General features: G+C 43.4%; 1 protein-coding gene across 3 annotated transcripts in view; it reads left to right on the top strand.

Annotated features, from left to right (window-relative positions):
- Positions 1-21,809, top strand: part of tln1 (talin 1) — a 124,328-nt gene that overhangs the window by 5,612 nt on the left and 96,907 nt on the right. For 2 of the 3 annotated variants that reach the window (XM_062972674.1, XM_062972671.1), the window contains exon 1: positions 2,123-2,230. The exons of the other annotated variant lie outside the window; for it this stretch is intronic. The gene's annotated coding sequence lies outside the window, so the exon portion shown is untranslated. Of the gene's footprint in view, positions 1-2,122; positions 2,231-21,809 lie in introns of those variants that run through there. 3 annotated transcript variants of the gene reach the window in all.

Genomic DNA, 21,809 nt, shown 5'->3' with positions numbered 1-21,809 from the left:
CTAAAACGATAATGATACATATAATACATATAATATTTAATCATAAATTTGAGCCCTGCCTCTTTTTTCTCTCTTTCGAAACTTTTACGAACACATTAACTATATCTTATTTATGACATTATAAATATGTAATAATTATAATAATATAACAATAAAATAAATACATGATTATAAAATATAATAAATTTATATATGTATTTATTTATATGATACATTTATTTATTTATTTATTATTAACCCCAATTGGAAGCTGCTGTGATTTTACTGATTGTTATTTTAATGTAAATTTTATTTATTGTGTAATAATGTGTTTTTATATTGTTGTGTATTGTATGTCTTTGTGTATTGTATTGTATGTAAATTCAATGCCAACCTAAAATGATAATGATAATATACATATAATATTTAATCATAATACAGTAGTGTTTCACTTATCCCACATTCGCTTATCCAACGTTCTGGATTATCCAACGCACTTTTGTAGTCAATGTTTTCCAAACATCGTGATATTTTTGGTGCTAAATTTGTAAATACAGTAATTACTACGTAGCATTACTGCGTATTGATCTACTTTTTCTGTCAAATTTGTTGTTAAACATGATGTTTTGGTGCTTACTTTGTAAAATCATAACCTAATTTGATGTTTAATAGGATTTTCCTTAATCTCTCCTTATTATCCAATATGTTCGCTTATCCAACGTTCTGCTGGCTCGTTTACGTTGGATAAGTGAGACTCTACTGTAATACATATAATATTTAATCATAATATTTGAGCCCTGCCTCTTTTTTCCCCTCTTTCAAATTTGAACATGCCCATCTGTATTTTAGAATGTTTTTATGAATGTTGATGTAAGCTAATAATGTATAATAATAAATACTGTAAATAAATAAATAATGTTTAATCTGCTTTTTAGTGTACTAGCTGTGCCCGGCCACGCATTGCTGTGGCAAAGTGGTGGTGGTATTGGTTAAAAATTGTTGTGTAATTTTTATTTGACATTATTTGTATTTGTAATTAATTTTATTGTAAGTTATCTTTTTATTTATTATATTTTATTATTTTCTTGTATAATTTTTAGTTATTTTTTGTTATTATGGTTTTTTATTGTATTAATTTTTTAGTGTTTTTAATTATTTTTTTAGTGTTTTTTATTATTTTTTATTGGGTTGCTAGGAGACCAAGTTGGAGGAGCTTAGCCTTCTAACTGGCAGCAATTGGATAAAAGCAATTATTCCTCTCTCTGTAATTAGGACTTTATTTTTCTTTTCTTTTTGTTGTATCAACCTAGAGCCGTGGATGATGGGTTGTGTCATCAAATTTCGAGGTTGGGGGGCCTGTAGTTTTGTTGTTTTGTGGGTTGCCGTGATGCTATCACTCTTTTATATATATACAGTAGAGTCTCACTTATCCAACATAAACGGGCCGGCAGAATGTTGGATAAGCGAATATGTTGGATAATAAGGAGGCATTAAGGAAAAGCCTATTAAACATCAAATTAGGTTATGATTTTACAAATGAAGCACCAAAACATCATGTTAGACAACAAATTTAGCAGAAAAAGTAGTTCATTACACATTAATGCTATGTAGTAATTACTGTATTTATGAATTTAGCACCAAAATATCACGATGTATTGAAAACATTGATTACAAAATGTGTTGGATAATCCAGAACGTTGGATAAGCGAGTGTTGGATAAGTGAGACTCTACTGTAGATAGATTATACAATTTTTATATGTGCGTTTATTGTAAGCCGCCCTGAGTCCCCTGTCGGGTGAGAAGGGCGGGATATAAATGTTGTAATAAATAAATAAATAAATTACTAACACATTAACTAAGTAACTAACTAACTAACTCTGTAACGAACACAATATGTCGACAACACGTTTTTACTAAATCCCTGTTGAGCTGAAGTACCCTAAACTGTCCACTAGGGGCCGCCGTCCCCTTTACCCTTTTCCCCACCCGCAAACAAGATGGCGCTTCGGTCTCTCCGCGCCCCACCCCAAGATGGCGGCCGCTGGGCTGTGTGGGAGGCGCGGAGGCGGGCCACTCCCAAGATGGCGGGAGGGAGGAAGGGAGGCGAGAGGAGCCTCTGGGCATGCGCGAGTGAGGGAGGGAGGTAGGGCGGCAGGGAGGCGGGGCTTGCGGAGGCGGGGCCTGTGAAAGGCTGCGCTCGCCCCGCCCCTTCAGACAGAGCCAACGCCGACGCCTGAGGAGCGTCCCCAGGTAGGAGTGGGCCCTGAGGCCTATCTGGGGGTCTCGCTGTCTCTCTTTTGGGGTGTTTTTAAGTGGGGAGGGGGCTTTTGGGGGTCTCAAGAGTCCAAAGAAGAGGAAAAGGGCCAGCCTGAGGGGTCATTTTAGTAAGGCTAGGGCTTTATAGCAGGCATGGGCCAACTTGGGCCCTCCCCTCAGGTGTTTTGGACTACAACTCCCACCATTCCTAACACAATTCCTGGAGGGAGGGCCCAAGAAGGCAACAAGTACTTTAAAACAAACTTTTTGAACTTGGGTTGCTGTGAGTTTTCCGGGCTGTGTGGCCATGTTACAGAAGCATTCTCTCCTGACGTTTCGCCCACATCTGTGGCAGGCATCCTCAGAGGTTGTGAGGTCTGTTGGAAACTAGGCAAGGGGGGTTTATATGTCTCTGGAATGATGTCCAGGATGGGACAATGTTGCAATTGGTCAGCTTGGTTAGCATTGAATGGCCTTGCAGCTTCAAAGCCTGGCTGCTTCTTATATTTAAATAACCCTCTAATGCTTTAATGCTTCCACTATTTTTTTTAAAAAAAACCTCTACAATCTTGATTAGCATTGAATGGTCTTGCAGCATCAAAGTCTGGCTGCTTCCTGTATTAAAAACTGTAATGGTTTAATGCTTCCAGAATAAAAAAAAACTCTAAAATCTTGATTAGCATTGAATGGCTTTGCAGCATCAAAGCCTGGCTGTTTCCTGTATTTAAAAAATTTAATGCTTTAGTGCTTCCAGTTTTTAAAAACACTCTAAAAGCTTGATTAGCATTGAATAGCCTTGCAGCTTCAAAGCCTGGCTGCTTCCTGCATTAAAAAACTAATGCTTTAATTTTTTAATTTTTTAGACAAATGGATCTAATTTACTTATGTTTTAATTTTTATAATGTATTTTAATGATGTATTTTTATAGTTTTAAATGATTATATGTACTGTTTTTGTTTTATTATTATGTTCTTGGCATTAAATGTTGCCAACTGTGTAAGCCGCCCTGAGTCCCCCCGGGTGAGAAGGGCGGGGTATAAATTCTGAAAATAAATAAATAAATAAATAAATAATGCTTCCAGTATTTGAAAAACTCTGAAATCTTGATTAGCATTGAATGGCCTTGCAGCATCAAAGCCTGGTTGCTTCCTGTACTAAAAACTGTCATAGTTCAATGCTTCCAGTATTAAAAAAACTCTAAAATCTTGATTAGCATAATAATAATATAACAAAACTTTATTTATATACTGCCCTATCTCCTCGAGGGACTAAGAGCGGTTTCCAACACCACAGAAAACGTACAACAAATTAAAAACCATTCAGCAATTAAAACGTAATACAAAATAGATACATAAGACATATAGTCGTATAACAAGGATTTAAAACCAATGACAGAACTCCATCAAAACCCAGACATGGTGCAGTTTCAGTAAATAAAGAACAACATTCAGAAAACGGGGGAATTCCAGACAAGAAACAATCGGGGCCAGCTCACACCTCCCAACAAAGGATTCCCCCAGGCAGAAACCAGCCAGGCTTTGAAGCTGCAAGGCTATTCAGTGCGAATCAAGGTGGCCAGTTGCAACATTCACACTTTCATCAAAGAGTTCTTCTTGCCACCCTGGACATTATTCCACAGATAGATAAACCACACTTGCCTAGTTTCCAAAGAGAGAGAGAGAGAGAGAGAGAGAGAGAGAGAGAGAGAGAGAGAGATATCACACACACACACACACACTCCTCTGCCTCATTTCCAACAGACCTCACAACCCCTGAGAATGCCTGCCATAAATGTGGGCCAAATGTCAGGAGAGAATGCTTCTGGAACATGGCCAGACAGCCTGGAAAACGCACAGCAGCCCAGTGATTCTGGCCATGAAAGCCTTCAACAACACATTTTCTGGACTTCTTTCAGGGCATTTGCAATGCCACTGTGACTATTCTCAGATCCATTAGACTTGCATCATTCCCAGTTCTGTGACTTCTTTTGAACTTCACCCGTTATGATATGCATTATATCTCTGTGATGTGTCCAGTTTCATCTGTTGCAATGTACATTTCTTTATAATATATCTAATTTCATGCCTCTCTTCCTTTGGGAGGCCTTTTGGGCTACTTGTGGAAAGGAAAAGTAGGGTATAAATAATAATAATAGTATTAATAATAATGAACATATGGGCAAGGAGGAGGGGGTCCAGAGAAGGGCCACCCAAAGGTCCAGAGGCCTGGAAGCCACAAAATCCCTCATAAGGAGAGGCGTAAAGAGATGGATATGTTCAGCTTAGAGTTGCGAGGCTAAGAGAAAGAGACAGGACACCCTTGTTTATATATTGAAACGGATATCATATTAAGGAAGGGTCCATGCTTGTTGCTTCGGAGACACACTGGACCTATGGATTCAAACAGCAGGAAAAGAGACCCCACCTCAAACATTTAGGAAGCACTTCCTGCCATTCAGAGCTGTTTGGAATCTGCTGCAGCTTTAAAATGTGCTGCAAAGTCTCTTTCCCTGCAAGCTTTTAAGCAGAGAATGGATGCCCATCTGTCAGGAGGGATCAGATTGTGCTTTTCCTGCATGGCAGGGGGTTGGACTGGATGACCTTCAGGGATCCCTTCCAACACTAAGATTGTATAATGTTATTATTTATTATTATTAAGCGTTGGCTGGATGGGCATCTGTCAGGAGAGCTTGGATTGTGCTTTTTCTGTTTGGTGGGTTGGACTGGATGACTTTTGGCGATCCCTTCCAACACTAGGATTGTGTGGTTCTATTGTGGCTGGGTGGCCATCAGTCAGGAAGGATTGGATTGTGCCATAATAATAATAATAATAATAATAATAATAATAATTTTATTTTTGTATGCCGCCTCCATCTCCCCAATGGGGACTCAGAGCAGCTCACACGGGGGCAAGCCCAATACAATCATATAATATCATAAAATCAACAGTTAAGACATCAAAGAATGCATTTAAAAACAATTAACAAATCATGATTTAAAATAGACATAATTAAAACATTAAACAATCATCAAGGCGTTAAAAGGACAACAATCTGGGCAACAGTCAAACTGATGAAGGGAGTGTCTATTACAGAATAGAACATACATCAAATAGACACAACAAGCAGGGAAGATAAATCTGAATGAAAATCAAACTATAAAGTGACAGGGCAAGTTTCAATGTGGATATGCCTTCCAGCCTGTCATAAATAAGGGGGCTGGACTGGATGACCTTTGGGGATTAATAATAATAATAATAATATTCTTATATCCCGCCTCCATCTCCCCGTGCGGACTCGGGGCGGCTTACAAACGTAGAACAAAAGTACAATAACATCGGAACCGAACAACAACGCCAATGAAAATTTAAAAAAAACCCCACAAATAAAATGACAACCATTAATAAAACACAGGTTAAAATAACAGCAATAAAATCATACAAATGGACTGGGCAAAAGTGCACTAAGTAAGACTTGTAAACATGGTGGAGGTTAAAGTGGTATTGGATTCCTTCCAATACTACAATTGTATGGTTCTATTACTACTTCTTCTTTTTGTTATTATTGTTATTAAGCAGGGGCTGGATGGCCATCTGTTAGGAGGAATCAGATTGTGCTTTTCCTGCATGGTAGAAAGAAGGGGGCTGGACTGGATGGCCCCTAGGAGACTCTTCCAACCCTGATCTGCCCTTGTCTTTGCTGCATCGTGGTCTTTGTGTGGAGGATTATTATTATTATTCTTATTATTATTACTGTATTATTATGTTTTGAAGCAAGGTCCCCTGCCCTGTGTCCAGTTATGTCGGGGTTTGTCAGTGGTCAGCGCCTGTGCGCCCTTTGGCCCCACTCTTTCCATTCCAGGGCCTCCTTGGTCTTATTTCTCTGGCCGGAGCAGAAAGCGGGAGGGAGGAATGGAAGGATGGACAGAAGTTGGGGGGAGGTTGCAACTCTGTGTCTGCCTGCAAATTCCATATTTGGTAGCAGTCATTGTTTACTTCTCATTGGCAGCGGCCGTGGCTGCTTTGCGCGCCACACTTCAGTCTGGTCGCTGGATTTTTCCTCTGAGCAATGGAAGAGGAGGAGGAAAAGGAGGGTGGATCAGGCCCATTTCGAGGGGGAGAGAAGATGCCATGAGCCACGGGTTGCGCATAGGGTTGCGCATAGGGGTGACGCATGACTGTCCAGCGGTTGCCGCCCGGGACGAAGGAAGGAAAGAAGTGTAATGGGAGTGTCAGGCCCACAGCCCTTAAAGTCACACATGTCTCCCCCAAATATGTATCCCTTTGCAGGGGTCGGAAGGGGGCAAGAAGGCCAGCTGGTTGCAAAGTTAGCATTTTTAGTCTCCTGACTCCTCCTATCCACACATCAATGCACATTAAGTCAAAGGGTGAGGAGAAAGGGTCATTTCTTAGCTGAAGTGAATGTTCTGCAAAGAGAGAGAGGGGGACAGTCTATAAATAAGTGCGTTCTGGTTCAGGCGTGTCCCATGGGCTTCCTTCCTTCCACTTCCATCTGTAGCACAATTTGGGTTTCCTTAGACTTGGAAGCAACTCTCATCCAAATCTATTATCCTGCGACCTCAATGGATGTCCAGCCCAAACTCATTCTGCCCGGCGGCAATGGGGGTTTAGTGGTCCCTCTCCTTTTTGTGGCTGCAGAGTTGTTTCGGAGCAGGATTCTGCAGAGAAAAGACAGCTCGGCTCTGTCTGCCGGCCTATTTCAGGGTCACTGTCCAGTTCCTCATAGCAGCCAGCTGACCAGTCCTTTCCTCCAATGGCCTAGGGGATAAAAGCCTCATGACTTGAAGGTTGGGTTGCTGACCTGAAGGCTGCCAGGTTCGAATCCCACCCAGGGAGAGCGCGGCTGAGCTCCCTCTATCAGCTCCAGCTCCATGCGGGGACATGAGAGAAGCCTCCCACAAGGATGGTAAAAACATCAAAAAACATCTGGGCGTCCCCTGGGCAACATCCTTGCAGGCGGCCAATTCTCTCACTCCAGAAGCAACTCCGGTTGCTCCTACATGGAAAAAAAAAAGTCCTTTGCTTCAACCCTCAGCTTAGGGTGCGGGTCTCTCCCAGAGCCCCTCTTGTGAGGCTGTGGAGGCATTTTTAGGAGGGATCTGGCCAGTGTGGTCAGTGGTGGAGATTAGGGGTCAGCTAGCTATCCCAGTCCTGGGGGAGGGGGGCTTCCTTGTTCCTGCTTGGCCCCCAATACAAAGGTACAGAAGTGGCTGACCATTGCAACCTGAATCTTCTTCCTGCCATACTAATTATGCATTCCTTTGCAGAGTTGGCCCTGTGGCTTGTGCCTTCTTGTTTGCCCCTTTTGCCTAAAGTTGTGTTGCTTCACAATGTTGCAGCATAGCAGCGTGGTCACTCTCTCAGGGATCCTGGGGGCTGTCTGCTCATGAGGCTCAAAACAGATGCCAGAAAGCTCTTTTCTTGGTGTGAGTCCTGAAGCAATTCTGGAACGCAGGCAGTACGGCATTGACAGGCAGGAGAGCTCTCTCAGGTGAGCTGCAGGTGAGCAGCAGCAGCATCTCCAGGTGAACTGGACCTGGCTGTGTCCAGAGGGACAAAGGGTGGGAAAGGCATCTCTCCTTCCTTTGCTTTGTGAGCACATTGGTGTGCCTCCTCCCACAACTCTAAATGAGCAAGTGAGGAGATCCAGGGGAAGCTCCTCTGCACCAGATCTGGGACCGAATGAACAGGTCTTTGGGGTGGTTCAGTGGGGAGAAAAGAGCTCCCCCAAAGACCTTTCCATTCACACCCTTGTCATAGTCCGCCTTGCATTTTAGCACATTGCTTCTTTCTGGGGATAGGCTCACACGCAAAGGTGTTACCTGCTGGTTGTGGCTTTTGGTGCAAAAACCCACTCTTCCTCTGCAAAGGTTTGACTTCTGTAGGAATGTATGCATTTCCGTGCCAAACCTCTGAGTTTCTCTTTCTTCCCCTGCACTACGTTTCCCAAAGGGCTTTGGCCTCGCTGAGCTCTGCAGAGTGGCGGAAAATCCCCTAAAAGTGACTCAAAGTGTTTGTCAGAGGGAGAAAGAGGAAGAGGTTCTGCCCAAGGCTTCGGCTTTTGAGCTCAGCCCTGCAGATCTCGAGAACGGCGGAGAGGATGCGGAAGTCCTTTCTGCCTGTCGGTCTAGAGCAAGCACAACTTGCCCTCTGTGTTGCCCTGTTTGTTGTTCACCTGAGGCTCAGTGGTCCCACCTGTGGGCACCACTCCTGGGCACCTGCCTCACCCACAATTCTGCCCTGCAGCCAACAGAAAAACTAGAGGTACCATTCATATGGAGTCCCAGTGGTGCAGCGGGTTAAACTGCTGAACTAGTTGACTGAAAGGTCAGCGGTTCGAATCCGGGAGCGGGGTGAGCTCCCACTGTTAGCCCTAGCCTCTGCCAACCTAGCAGTTCAAAAATATACCAATGTGAGTAGATCAATAGGTACTGCTCTGACTGGAAGGTAACAGCACTCTATGCAGTCATGCCCGTGGCCACATGACCTGGGAGGAGTCTAACGATGACGCCGGCTCTTCGGCTTATAAACAGAGATGAGTACCAACCCCCAGAGTCGGACACGACTAGACTTAATGTTGGGAAAACGTTCACCTTTCCCTTTTACCATTCATATTTATTTTTATGGCATGTTTAAGTCTAGTCTCTCTGATGCTGCCAAGGGACACCTTACAGGTACAACTGCAGCACCCATTGGGGCAGTGGTCATGCTTTGGTCAGGCCTCACTTGCAGTTGCAACTCTAGGTCCAGTTCTGGCCACCGAAATCCAGGACCAAATGGAAGGTGTCCAGAGAAGGGCCAACAAAATGGCCCAAGGTTTGGAGCAGCTTGGGGAGCTCGGCATGAGAAAAGGAATATAGTTCCTCAGATAGCTATATTAAGTATTAAGTTGTTCTGTAGTTGTTTCTATTTCCTGCTTCTTAGCAGGGGGTTGGACTGGATGGCCCATGTGGTCTCTTCCAACTCTACTATTCTATGATTCTATGATTCTATTATAGCACTGATTTACACAAAGCTAGTAATAGGCACAATTCAATTATTATCGTTTCAATATTATGGGAAAGATACATACAGACACAAATTGTTCAGTCATGAAAAACAATCATAATAAACATAAACATTGAGTTCACGTTAACAATGTTTTTCATGATTGAACGATTTGTGTCTATATGTATCTTTCCCATGATATTGAAATGATAATAACTGAATTGTGCATATGACTAGTATTCGAGAAAAGGAAGCCTGAGAGACGGGGACACAAGAGGAGCCACGTTGAAACATTTGAAATGATGTTACTTTGAGGAGGAAGAGGGCAAACTTGTTTCCTGCTCCTCCAGAGACACGATGGAGCAATGGATTCAAACTGCCCCTTAAATGTTAATAATAGCAACAATAATAATCCAAAAATACATCACACAGTCCTAAACACTTGGGAAGTGTTCGACTTCTGATTTTGTGATACAAAATCTAGCCTATAGATCTCGTTTGCTGTGTCAGACTGTATCTTTGTGTCAATAATAATAATAATAATAATAATAAAACTTTATTTATACCCCGCTCCATCTCCCGAAGGACTTACACTGGGACAAGCCCAAAACAGTATTACATCAATAAAAACAGTAACACAATAAAATCACAATATAATAACACATCTTACAAAAGTTAGAATAACTTAAAACATAGACGGTAATCCCAATCCATGGTCAAGCACCATAGGCCATCAGCCATTTTTTAATGTTTATTTATTTTAATTCATTCAAATATACATGCATTGCAAATGTTAGTTGCATACAGTGCAATACTTTCATCTATTAGTCATTCATAATCATTTCTCAGACAATATATTTTCAATAAGGGGTCACAGTCTTCTATTTGAATAGTACCTATAAAAATATTATAAGTTCCAAATTAATATCCGTTTCCTCCTTGCCTTCAGTCTATTAGTTTCCTCTATGTACATTTTAAAATTAATTTTCCATTGAGATATTGGATCATTGGTTGCCATTCATTAACATAGTTCTCTAAAGGTTTTCCTCTTAAGTGTACAGTTATTTTGTCCATTATCAGCAACTCTGTAATATATTGTTCCAGTTCTGCTAAGGGAGGTACCTCTGAGGTTTTCCAATATCTAGCATATACTATCCGAGCTGCCACTGTCACGTAAAACAAAATTCTTCCGTATTTCCTTTCCAATTCTTCTTTTGGCATGTTCAAAAGGTAAATCTGTGGTGTCATTTTTTAATTTGTATTTAATATCTTTTCTAGATGTACATGAATCTGTTTCCAGTACCGGTACAGTAGAGTCTCACCTATCCAACACTCACTTATCCAACATTCTGGATTATCCAACACATTTTTATAGTCAATGTTTTCAATACATCGTGATATTTTGGTGCTAAATTCGTAAATACAGTAATTACTTCATAGCATTACTGCGTATTGAACTACTTTTTCTGTCAAATTTGTTGTATAACATGATGTTTTGGTGCTTCATTTGTAAAATCAAAACCTAATTTGATGTTTAATAGGCTTTTCCTTAATCCCTCCTTATTATCCAACATATTCACTTATCCAACGTTCTGCCGGCCCGTTTATGTTGGATAAGTGAGACTCTGCTGTATAAGACACTGTCTTATTTTTGGGGAAACACGGTAGTTGTTTACTTTGTTGCATGACTACCACAGGTGGTAAAATGTGCCTTTTTCTTTCCCACATTTCCAGCATTTATCGGTGCAATTGTACATGGCAGTGGCCATGGGCCATTTTAAGGGGGATGGAAATCTGAAAATGCATATTTTTCGGTGACTAGGGATGGGAATGACTCAAGGTAATAAAGGAGTTGTCGAGAGGGAGAGCTGTTTGGTGGTGGAACCCTTGGAGTCTCCTTCTCTGGAGGCTTTCAGTCTGGGTGTCTGTCTGTAGGGAGTGTTTGGATGGTGCTTTCCCTGCCTGGCAGAAAGGGGGTTGGGCTGGATGGCCTTTGGGGCCCTCTCCCAACCGTTGCCTGCGGTCCCTTCCTTTTCTTGTCCCTCCTCCTGCATTCCTGAGCAGGCTTCTTCCCTGGGAGGAGGCCTGCGCCTGTCTGCTTGCCCCGCGGCCAGGGATCCTCCTCCTCCTCCTTTTTCTCCTCCTAAATGCTGGGCTCCTTCTTTGGCAGTGGCGGCACTCCTCTTCCGGCCGCTGTGCCGTGGGAGGAGGCGGCGTGGCCTGTGGCTCTGGGTTCTGCTCCGCGTCATCCCTCTCTGGCTCCCTTTTTCTGTGCCTGGGAGGCACCAAAACAGACTCGGCCTGCCTTCGCTCGCTGCCTGGCTCCTTTTATCAGACTTGGAAAGCCAGCAGCGGAGCCCAGGAGAGTCTGCATCAGGCATGGGCCAAACTGGGCCCTCCAAGTGTTTTGGACTCTAACTCCCACCATTCCTAACAGCCTCAGGCCCTTTCCTTTTGCCCCTCAGCCGCTTAAGCGGCTGAGGGGCAAAAGGAAAGGGCCTGAGGCTGTTAGGAATGATGGGAGTTGGAGTCCAAAACACCTGGAGAGCCCAAGTTTGCCTATGCCTGGTCTAGATTGAATTGCATGTCCGAAAAGCAACTTTACCGTAGAAATCCAGGACTTTTATAGCCGGGAAGAATGAAGGAACTTTTGCCTGGCATTGAAGAGAGGGCTATGGTGGGCATCATAGAAAACTCCTAGAAGAGAATCCCTAGGTAAACCCCTTCTTGGCACAATCGAAGCCCTCCCAACAGAGGGAAGTCCAGCCTCCGCTGGGCCATCTTTCAGGGTTGCTTTGATTGTGCTTTTCCCATATGGTCTCATCCAGCTCTAAAGCCTCCAAAGAAAGAGACACTGGAGTCCCAGGGAGCAGCGGAATCCATTGTCAAACTACTCTAACTGTCAGGAAGTTCTCCCTCATGTTGTTCAAGGATTTATCTTCTTGCAATTCGAATCCGTGACTCTATTGTGTCTTGGTCCAGACCTTTGGCCAATATGGTCTGTTGGGGGTGCTTTGAATGAGATTTTCCTGCTTCTTGGCAGAATGGGGTTGGACTGGCCCGTGTGGTCTCTTCCAACTCTGTGATTCTATTATTCTATCCCAGATGAGTTATGAACAAAGCAGATGACGTGATGACTTCCCTAGATCAGTGTTTCTCAACCTATGGGTCCCCAGATATGTTTGACCCACGATTCCCAAAAATCCCATCCAGTTTACCAGCTGTTAGGATTTCAGAGAGTTGAAGGCCAAAAAACATCTGGGGACTCCAGGTTGAGAAGCACTGGTCTAGACACTAGTCTTCTATTGATACAGCCTAGAACTGCATTGGCTTTTTTGTGTGCTGCATCACTCTTTTAGCTGATAGAGCTGTGGTGGCACAGTTGGTTAAACCCTTGTGCTGACTGAACTGCTGACCTGAAGGTTGACTCGTTGAAAACGAATCAGCAAGCTCCCATCTGTCATCTCCAGCTTCCCATGCAGGGATATGAGAGAAGCCGCAGGGTAGTAACACATCCGGGTGTCAAAAAGCGTCTTTTTGAAGACAGACGCTTCTCTTACACCAGAAGCGACTTGTAGTATATTCTCGATTCACTTCTAACACGATAAAAAACCTGGTGTTCAGCTTGGTGTCAACTAAGAATCCTAGATCCCTTTCACATGCCAGACATCACCCATCCAGTAATAATAATAATAATAATAATAATAATAATAATAATAATAATAATAATTGTTATTATTATTACTGGATGGGTTGACGTCTGGCATGTGAAAGGGATCTAGGATTCTTAGTATTCTTAGTATTAATAAATAATATGAAATCCAGTATATCTATCTTGTTTGCTGTGACATACAATGTTCTTGTGTCAATAATAATAATAATAATAATAATAATAATAATAATAATAATAACAACAACTTTATTCTTATATCCTGCCACCATCTCCTTGAAGGGACTCGGGGCAGCTCACATGGGGACGAGCCCAACAGTAGCATAGGTTAAAACACAGTACATGAATTAAACAATATAAACAAAATAAATAAAAAACAGCATAAAACACAACAATTACTTTAAAAACCTGGCCACAAGTACAGCATTCGCGGAGAGTGACTAGTGCAGGACTCTAGGTATGATTCGTGGGAAGTACAAGGACAATCAAGGATAAGGGCCGGGGAACGATCTCAGCAAGATACTGGAAATCCAAAAAGTTATGAGGCAGAGATAAAGTGCAATGTGAAATTGTAAACAAGCTTCTTAACTGGCGGGGCTATTCACTCAGATGCACAGGGTGATAAAACATCCGGGCATCCTCTGGGTAACGTCCTTGCAGACAGCCAATTCTCTCACACCAGTAATGACTTGCAATTTCTCAAGTCGCTCCTTGACACACACAAACAAAAAAGCTCTCTCCTGTTGGGGTCATTTTGGACCGTGATCCTTTTTTCTAGGGTACTCCCTCCCAATTCAGGGTCATCTGTGTACCTGATCCACATGGTCTCTCATGCCGTTCTAGAACCATAGAATCATAGAATCATCAGGAAGAACTTCCTCACTGTGAGAGCTGTTCGACAGTGGAACTCTCTCCCCGGGGCCGTGGTGGAGGCTCCTTCCTTGGAGGCTTTTAAGCAGAGGCTGGATGGCCATCTGTCGGGGGTGCTTTGAATGCGATTTCCTGCTTCTTAGCAGGGGGTTGGACTAGATGGCCCATGTGGTCTCTTCCAACTCTACTATTCTATGATTCTATGATTCTATAGTTGGAAGAGACCCCAGGGGCATCTAGTCCAACCCCCTGCCATGCAGGAAAAGCGCAAAGTATCCTGGCAGATGGCATCCAGCCTCTGTTTAAAAGCTTCCAAGGGAGGAGCTTCCACCAGACTTTGAGGCAGAGAGTTCCACTGTTAAAATGCTTCTGGTCAGGACAGGACAGGAAATGTTTTGGTTGTGTTTTTAATAATAACAATAATAATCATCATCATCATCTTTATTCTTATACTCCGCCTCCATCTCCCCGAAGGGACTCGGGGCAGCTTACATGGGGGTGAAAGCCCGAGCAAATACAATAAGGAACATAAAACACATCAAACAGCAAAAACCACATGCAATTAAGAATAAACATTAACATAAAAATAGCAAAAACATTGGTAAAAACATATTAAAATACAGCGATAAAATCATAAAAACAAACTGGGTGAAAGTGCGTTAAGTGTGTTTTGTAAACATGAGGTAGTTAATAAAGTGCTACAAGATCATGGAAGATTTGGAGTAGGGTGGACCCTGTGGTTATATCAGAAAATTGACAAAGCAAGATGCAACCAATCAGAACGAGGACACCAAAACAACATTTTATCATGCAGATTGGGGGGGGGGGGGGGGCTCTTATCAAAAGGCCTGTGTGAAGAGCCATGTTTTAAGGCTCTTCCTAAACGCAGCCAAGGTGGTAGCTTGCCTAATTTCCCCGGAGAGTGAGTTCCAGAGCCGGGGGGCCACCACGGAGAAGGCCCTCTCCCCCCCCCCTTCTTATTTATTTATTTATTTACAGCATTTATATTCCGCCCTTCTCACCCCGAAGGGGACTCAGGGCGGATCACATTACACATATAGGCAAACATTCAATGCCTTTCAACATAGAACAAAGACAAACAAACATAGGCTCCGAGCGGCCTCGAACTCATGACCTCCTGGTCAGAGTGATTCATTGCAGTTAATTGCAGCTGGCTTGCTCTCCCGCCTGCGCCACAGCCCGGGCCCTTCTTGAAGATAGAGACAACGTTTTATTCCAACTTTGGAGTCTTTGCTCCTTCCTTCCCTCCCCTCTTGAAAGGTGCCTTGACCTCCCTGCCCCTTGGCTTTGTTGCCTCTGCCTTTCTGGCTTAGTGGGCAGGAAGTCCAGCTCAGCGGATGGAGTGTGCATACGTTTGTACATCCAGGCTGTCTTCTCTGTCAGGAGCAGGGTGAGCAGGGTCTCGCTTCCTGGCGCACCAAGTGTCCATTGCATTTGGACTCCTGCAGCAAGAGGGGCCGGTGGACACCGGGGCAAAGGGCAGGAGGATGTGCATGCGCTTCGCCTGGGAAGCTTTGACACAGAGGAGCTGCTTGCTCCGGGCATGGCCCAGCTGAGCCGCTTTGCACAGCTCCCTTGCACAACTTCCTGCGTCGCTTCCTCTCTTGCGGCCGCCCCCAGAGAGAGGCCAAGGCCTGCGGGGGAAGTTGGCATGGCGTTTTGGGGAGCCAACCCAGAGCCAAAGGTTGCAAGGTCAGATAATATTTCTGGCTCAGAAGGGGGAGCCTATGCTGAGCCCAGAGGAGGGGCCTGTAAGGGGCAGGGGTCACTTAGTCTTCCTCTTCTTTCCAAATTGTACACATTATAACATAAGTATTGGGATATCAAGTCACCAATTAATGGTAGTAATGGGTTGCAGTGAGTTTTCCGGGCTGTATGGTCATGTTCCAGCAGCATTCTCTCTTGATGTTTCTCCTACATTGGTGGCTGGCATCTTCAGAGTTTCTGTTGGCACTGAGGCATATGGGGTGTATATAATATACTTGTGGGATAATGTCCAGAGTGTCTGTTTAAAGTAAGTGTGAATGTTGCAGTTAGCAAGCTTGAATACCATTGCGTAGTCATGAAGCTGTAAAGTCAATCCGTGTGTTGTGACTCAGCCTTTGTGTGACTCTGATGAGGATTCTGGGATGCAGTTTCAAGATGATGGGATTCAGGTTCAGAATGAGTTTCAAGATTATGATTCTATGATTCTATGATTCTGATGGGAATTATGGGATTCAGGTGCTGTGGAGATGAGGAACAGGGAGGCTTTCCCACGGGAAGGAATGATGTTACTGATGATGGTTTTCAGGTGCAAGAAGCAGAAAGGGAGAGTAGCTCTCAGCCTGATAACGCTAACAAGCCCTGTGGCCTTGAAAGCGACTATGAGGCCGCTTCTCTAGATCGGGCTAGTCATTTGGAATTTTGGGGGTCGCGCAGAAGTCTCAGAAGAGCAAATAAGAGGGAGATCAAAGGGCAAAGAAATGCCTTCATGGTATGCTATTAAAACAGTCTGCTGAGAGGGAAATCTTTGTCAAAGCAATTTCCTCGCTTGAATCAAGAACCAAGTCTGCTTTCCTGTATTATCTTATACCCTGTTTCCCTGAAAATAAGACATCCCCGGAAAATAAGACCTAGTAGAGGTTTTGCTGAATTGCTAAATATAAGGCATCCCCTGAAAGTAAGACCTAGCAAAGTTTTTATTTGGAAGCATGCCCGCCAAACAGAACACCAGAGTATGCGGGTTTGGTAAATGTACATACCGTAGAGTGTTGTACATGGAAATAATGGTAATAACAATAAATTATTGATAGGATTCACAGTTTGTCTGGTTATGCTGGTTTGTGATGACAACTACTGTACAGTATATAATGTTCATTTTTTTGTTCAACAATAAATGTGAATTCTTCTTCATGGAAAAATAAGACATCCCCTGAAAATAAGACCTAGCGCATCTTTGGGAGCAAAAATTAATATAAGACACTGTCTTATTTTCGGGGAAACACGGTAACCTGGATGTATCCTCGTTTCTGGGACTTTGGCTTCATTTTAAGGACCTTGTTTCATGCCTAATGTTTCCATGGATTTGTTCTTACAGCCTTGTTTTTGTAACTATCTTTTGGAACTGAACTTTTACCTTTTATGAACTATCTTTTCCTTATTTCCTAATAAACTACAAAAGACGATCTGTGTGCAGCCTGGTGTCTTTAGCAAGGTGAAGCTAACGTGAGGTGCAACACTGTGAGTGTATTTGCATAGAAGTAGCCTGGCCTCTGTTGCCTGGAGGCACCCTTTGTTTGAGAGCTGTTCACTGGCACTTGATTGTTGGCTGTCTGGAATTTCCCCATTTCTGAGTGTTGTTCCTTATTTACAGTCTTGATTTTGGTGTTTTTAATACTAGTGGTCAGATTTTGTTCAATTTTATGGTTTCCTCCTTTCTGTTGAGATTGCCCACATGCATTTCAATAGCTTCTCTGTGTCATCTGACGTGGTGGTTGTATGGCTGTGGGAGTGGTCCAGCGTTTTGGTGTTCTCAAATAATATTGTTTGTCCAGGTTGGTTCCTCAAGTGCTCTGCCATAGCTGACTTCTCTGTTTGAATTAGTCTGCAGCACTGTTGGTTCTCTTTGATTCATGTCTAGGCAATGCTGCGTTTGGTGGTCCCTATGTAGACTTGTCCACAGCTGCATGATATACGGTAGACTCCTGAGGTGGTTGCACGGTAATTGATAGACTCCTCCAGCCAACAACAGCCAAGCTACCTCTATGAAGATACGCTCACTGATTGACTTTTCAGCTTCGTGGCTACTCAATATTATTCAAGCTGGCTAATTGCAACATTACATCGTATTGTTCTATTTCTAAGGGGATGTCATTTAGTTTTCCACCTGCAGATCCTGTCCAAGCACTGGACAAGCAGGAGAACGGTGGTTTGGTCACCTTTTATTTCTCTGTTTGTTCTTCCCTTCCCTTCCTTCCCTTCCTTTTCTTTCCTTTCTTTTTTCCCCTTTCTTTCTCTTCCCTCCTTCCACTCTGCTGTGGGCAAATGCCTGACCTTTGCAACTGGACAGTAGACCAGCCCCTCATTGCCCCCCTCCCATCTGCCCTCCCTTTGGCCACACGCTCCTCTCTTTCAGTGGCCAGAGACACTTCCCTTTTCTTTGCACAGTCTGTTTCATTGTGGGAGTTGAAGTCCAACACACCTGGAGGGCTGAAGTTTTCCCATGCCTGCTCTAGTGCAACAGCAAACAGTACAGCATTGAAGGGCAGGAGGGCTCCCACAGGTGAGCTGCAGGTGAGCAGCAGCATCCCCAGGTGAATTGGGTCCGGCTACGTCCAGAAGACAAAGGGAAAGGCTGTGGTACCTCAGAATAATTCGCCTTGATATTGACACCAAGCCACACACAGAAGATAGTATTTTGTAGTTTTATTGAGCAAAAGCAGTATATATATATAACATCAAAGCAAAAATATAGTTCCCAAAGTAGTTGTAAAATAGAGTCAATAAATCCAACGATCCATAGGCAATTCCCAAAGATACAATAGTCCACAGGTTACAAGGATTCACGAGCAGAATTTCCAAAGCATGAAGACATAGACCATTCACTCTGATGAAGCGAGAATTTGCTTTGACAGAGATTTGTCTCCCAACACATAGTTTTAAAAGCAACCCAAAAATGCATTTCTCTTTCCTTCAGAAGCCTCCTGTTTTCCAGCTAATCTCAGGCTACGCCGAGGCATTCCTTTCCATTGCAAACGATCTGGATAGCAATGGAGCTTCTTGACTGTCAAGGCCAAACAGTTCATTATCTTGCACTTCTGAACCAGCCTGTGTAACTCCATGACTCCCCATCCCCATGACATCATCCTGGAATTCATCTTGCATCCCATCCTCTGACTCCTGCATCTGTAACCCAAAATCCCCTTCCTCATCTTCACTCTGGCACTGCTGCTGAGTCACAACAAAGGCTTCCCTCCTTCCTTTGCTTTGTGAGCGCATGGGGCTGCCTCTTCCCACAACTGAAAAGGAGAAAGTGAGGAGAGCCTCTGGCTTGCCAAGTAGACTGTGGCCTTGTCTGCCTCTCCCAGTGGCCCCGTCTGACTTCTGACCATGGCCGGAGCAGGGAGGCTCTTTGTCCTGCTGCTGTTTGTCTGGTCTCTGTGCATCTCTCTGGCTGTCTGTCTTTGAGGGTTTCCCTTGCTAGGCTATGCAGTGCAGGAGTGTTTGCCCAAGATGGAGCCCCCTCCCCAAACAGTGCCTGGACTTGCCCAAGACCCTTCTCCCTGTCTCTGTGGAGCAGGAGGGCTCCTGGCCTCTTCCTGGAAGAGGAGGGGGCAGCTTGTGTTGCTGGAATGGGGCTGCGTTTGCTTTGTCTTCATGGGACTCCGATAGCCTCAGGAGGGAGTGAGGCTGGGCCTTGAATGAATGTATTTTATTACTACTATTACCACCACTACTACTAGGGTTGAATGAAAAGTAATGCCTCCACCTTCGTTACTTGAGTTTGGATGGGGATATTTTAATAAATCAAACACAGACATAATCCTTAGAATGTGCTCTTGAACTACCACTATTCACTTTTCCACATCATCACCAGACAATTAATAATAATAATAATTTTATTTTTGTATGCCGCCTCCATCTCCCCAACGGGGACTCAGAGCAGCTCACACAGGGGCAAGCCCAATACAATCATATAATATCATAAAATCAACAGTTAAGACACCAAAGAATGCATTTAAAAAACAAATTAACAAGTCATGATTTAAAATAGACATAATTGAAATACTAAACAATCATCCGAGGCGTTAAAAGATCCAATATAGGACAACAGTCTGGGCGACAGTCAAACTGATGAAGGGAGTGTCTATTACAGAACAGAACATACATCAAATAGGCACGACAAGCAGGGAAAATAAATCTGAACAATTGGATACATTTCTGCCAACGATGAACAAGTCTTCTGAAGCCGTCACGGAAGAAGTCAACACTCTGTTTCCGCAACCGGCGTCTCACAGGACCCATCGTGCACAAATCTTCCGATAGCCAAGCAAAGCAATAATGTGACTCACATGTTCTTGTGAAATGCCGATTATGCTTGAAATTTCTCTCTGAGGGATATGACGATCGTCCCAAATCAATTTTGCTTGTGAAACTCAATGGTTGCTGTCACAGGACGTCCAACTCTTTGTCACGCAAGTCGGATGTTCCCACCTCAACATCTTTAAACTTACTCGCCCAACGACGCACAGGACTCACATCAACACAATCCCCATAAACAGCTTGCATTCTGTAATGAATCTCCTTTGGGGTGACACCTTCTGCTGTCAAGAATTCAGTGACTGCACCTTGCTTAAGTCGCATTGACTGACCGTCTGCGTAGTGTTCCATACTTCGCACATTAACAACACAACCGTTCAATGCTAAGGCTTCCCGCCAAATGGAACTGTAGAGGAGAGTCTACTGAACAAGCCAGGACCTGCCGCAGACCAGGACTGCCATCTGTTGGGGAGTTACGAAGGTGGAGGCATTACTTTTCATTCAACCCTCGTACAATCGCAGACCAGGAATGTGAAACTTTCAAGCAGGCCTGAGCCAACTTCAGCCCTCCTCCGGTACGCTGTTAGGAATTGTGGCAGTTGGAGTCCAAAACACCTGGAGGAGGGCCGAAGTTGGCCCAGGCCATGTAGACAAGAAAATGACCTGTCTCTTCCCCCCCGTTTGCACTCCAGTCTTTGGAAATATTACAAAATAACTAATGAAGGACCATAATCTGAGATCAAGGAGCATTTTTGATAGCAACAAAACCTAGCCCCTGCCCAAGGTCCCTCCTTCCCTGATGGGAAGCCATGCATCTCATAGAAGGCAAACAGGCTCCTCGGAAAGGGAAATCCCTGTCTGATTTTGTCAAATGGGAAGCTAATTTTAGATGGTATGCAAACAGTGGATGCCTAATGAGGCAGCGTTACCTAATGGCTGCGGACCTCATGCATAAGTCCCCAGAAATGCTGCCCTGCCGTCATATGTCTGCCTCACTCCCTTCTTTGGCTTAATACCTGGCTCGGAAGATTATTAGTCAGTACATGAGAGCGTTTGTTTGGCAGGTTCTAATATAAATACATATACATATATATACATACACACATATACACACATATGTTCGGACATATATGCATATACATGAGAGCATTGTTTTGGCTGGTTCCAAGATGAATACATTCAGACATGTATGTATGTGCATGGGAACATTCTTTGGGCTGGTTCCAAGATAAATAAATCCATATATATTATATATATATATATATATATATATATATATATATATATACACACTGTATATACACACAATCTATATAGATATAGATACAGATATACAGACACACATATACACACACACATATGTTCAGACATATCTACATGTACACAAACATACACGTGCACACATTACCAAATATTTTTAAAGAAGGTTTTTAAGATCAAGTCAAAGGGTGCTGCGGTTTTTAATTTTGAATATGTTTTTTTATGGATTTTAAGTGAATTCTTTAGAAATGCCAATGATATTTAATTCTGGTTAATGTTTGTATATTTGTATATCTTAAATTGTATTGAAAAGCTTTTAATGTAAGATACTTTGAGTCTCCTTGTGGAGAAAAAAAGTGGGGTGATAATAATAATTATAAACAGGCACAACTGTGTGGCCCAAATGATTCATTGGAACTTATACCTCAAGTACCACCTCCCAGCAGTAAGAACTGGTGGGATCACAAACCTGCAAAAGTATTGGAAAATGAGCATGCAAAGATACTGTGGGACTTCCGAATCCAGACTGACAAAGTTCTGGAACACAACACACCAGACATCACAGTTGTGGAAAAGAAAAAGGTTTGGACCATTGATGTCGCCATCCCAGGTGACAGTCGCATTGACGAAAAACAACAGGAAAAACTCAGCTGCTATCAGGACCTCAAGATTGAACTTCAAAGACTCTGGCAGAAACCAGTGCAGGTGGTCCCGGTGGTGATGGGC

Source organism: Anolis carolinensis, chromosome 2, assembly GCF_035594765.1.
Source record: "Anolis carolinensis isolate JA03-04 chromosome 2, rAnoCar3.1.pri, whole genome shotgun sequence".
Lineage (NCBI taxonomy): Eukaryota > Metazoa > Chordata > Lepidosauria > Squamata > Dactyloidae > Anolis > Anolis carolinensis.
The sequence above is the reverse complement of the archived record's forward strand: the minus strand, read 5'-3'. Positions and strand labels throughout refer to the sequence as shown.